The following is a 2500-nucleotide window of genomic DNA, read 5'->3' as shown; positions in this document are numbered from 1 at the left end:
TTGACGGCAATGAGTTGTTAACAGACATGAACCAAGACATATAGCCCAGCAGCAATCTAGGGACTGTTCGTTATTTATTGAAGGGGCCACCGGAGGAATTTTGAGTGCTTCAGTCAAAAGTTGCATGACCCTCCCTTGCCTGCTAGAAATTGTTCAATGGCCCTCCGACAGAATTGTTAAAAAAGACATGACCCTACCCAGCCAATTGTCGCTGTCTTCCGCCCGCGCTGCTTTGCGCCACAGCCACACACTGTGATAACGTTCTTAAATCAATCTTTCCCAGGAGCTTGCATGCTACAAGTCCTTCCTTTTCAAATGTGTTGCGCCTGTTTGCACAATTTCACAAATAATCATATGTAATTAATAATATGACAAATAATCCCTGTGCACGGGGACTGAAACAATGCATGCCAACTTTTTCCGTGTTTATCACGTATTTTAACTTTCTCCCGCTGTCTTGCTGTTTTAATGTTTTCCCGTAGAATATCCCATATTTTAATACTCTCATAACAGCCCTGCCATCGGGCCTGTCTCTGTGTTGCCCTGTTGCTACCCCTTGCCCTTCCAACAAAACAGATGTCTTCAAATCATCGTTTTCCTTGCTTGTAGGCGAACTTAGAGTGATGTTAACCTATTTAAGTTTAACGGCGTGATTGTCGTGAGAGCCCGATTCATTGGCGCTTGCATATTTGGCCGTATGTCTACGTGCGCACCTGCCTACAATCAGGCTACTCAGCTACTAGAGAAAGAATTTCCCCTGTTTGTATTTTCACTCCAAGTTAGCCTACCATTAGCTTACCAACTCTGCACTGTAGACCCTAAACTGGCTATTTATATTTTTCTGTGAAATAAGCAAATGAAATAAGCAAACTTTATGAAGCAGAATTATGCACTAGGCTACTTGGAACGTAACATATTTTTGTTTGCGCAGGAGAGAGAATGAAAGCGATTAACAAATTGCACTTGTTGCTGTTTACCAATAAATACTATATATTTTTGCAAACAACAAAAACAGAAAGGATGGAGACAGCAAAGCCAGAGATTGGGCAGGAACAAGGTCAATTGGTAGATATGCTTGTCAAAACGTTAGGAGCTGGATGTGGATGAATGAAGCACAAGTATGCTTTACTAATGTTAAGCATGCACGCTGTTTAACGTTGCACGGTATACTAAAAGTAAGCCAAAGGTAAATGTAGCCTTTTTAGGGCTGTGTAAAGTTGACCAAATTACTGTAATATAGGCTGTTAGGCGTGAATAAACTAAGGCTACTTTGTTGCTACAACCCTTCCGACGTTAATGGGGACGATGTTGACATTTTCCCGTATTTTGGGTGAGAAACCCGCCCTTATTTTCAATGTTCAATGTTGACAGCTATGGAACGAAAGAGAACGTAATATGGCACCAGAAATCACATTCCCTCTAGAACCTTTGCTAGTGCCTATGTCCCTCAGTCTCCATTGAGTCTCTACGAAAGCCGCAGCGCGAGGCCTTTATCTTGCTACTCTGCAAGAAAGAAGGAAATGAGGGGTAAACGTGGTGTGCAGAGAGGGGTGCCCGAAGAGACTGAGAGCTACATGGAAAAATATGCACCTAGGCCACTTTGAAATGTTGCTGTTTTCATGATTACAACATTTGGGTGACCCCCCCTCCTACACTAAAAAAGTTGGGTGACCCTCCCCTCAACAAAGAATAAAATGACCCTCCCCTATTTACTCTGGTGGTCCATTCCATAAATACCAAACAGTCCCCTAAAATAACACTTAAAGTAGCCTACCATTCATGATATGTTGTCAAATATTGAAGTCGTGGGAAGTTTACATAATTTAAGCTGTATGTTTCATTCGTCCCCCATGCTGTTTCATTTGTCCCAGCCAGGAGGGACGATTGAAACAAAACACACGTTCGACTTCTCCTTAAATAACTCTTGAACGGTTTTGTTCAGAGCTGTAGATGCAACTGTATTTGACAGAGGACAGATGTATGTTGCTAGTGACAAAATATTAACTTTCAGTGTTTTACGATGTCTTTGTCATGGGGAAGTGTTTTTCCCCATGCATTTATTCTAGGCTACTGTCAGTGACTGACGCGAGAGAAGCAGGTTCTGTGTTGCGTTCATTTCAGTGACTGACGCGAGAGAAGCGGGGTCTGTGTTGCGTTCATTTCAGTGACTGACGCGAGAGAAGCGGGGTCTGTGTTGCGTTCATTTCAGTGACTGACGCGAGAGAAGCGGGGTCTGTGTTGCGTTCATGTCAGTGACTGACGCGAGAGAAGCGGGGTCTGTGTTGTGTTGCGTTGCGTTAATTTATTTTCATTGGGCATACCTTGCCGTGCCATCCACAGCTCTTCAGTTCTGACAAAGCCAAAATTACTCCTTTTGAAACAATGAGTGCAGGAAGCGCGTTTGTATGGTTATATTGCTTGACAGGGGGGAATCCCAAGCAGCTTTCAGCCATAAGGCTACTTTGAGAACATTTCAATTCACCCGACACTAATATTCAAA

Source organism: Alosa sapidissima, chromosome 16, assembly GCF_018492685.1.
Source record: "Alosa sapidissima isolate fAloSap1 chromosome 16, fAloSap1.pri, whole genome shotgun sequence".
NCBI classification, from domain to species: Eukaryota; Metazoa; Chordata; class Actinopteri; order Clupeiformes; family Clupeidae; genus Alosa; species Alosa sapidissima.
The sequence above is the reverse complement of the archived record's forward strand: the minus strand, read 5'-3'. Positions refer to the sequence as shown.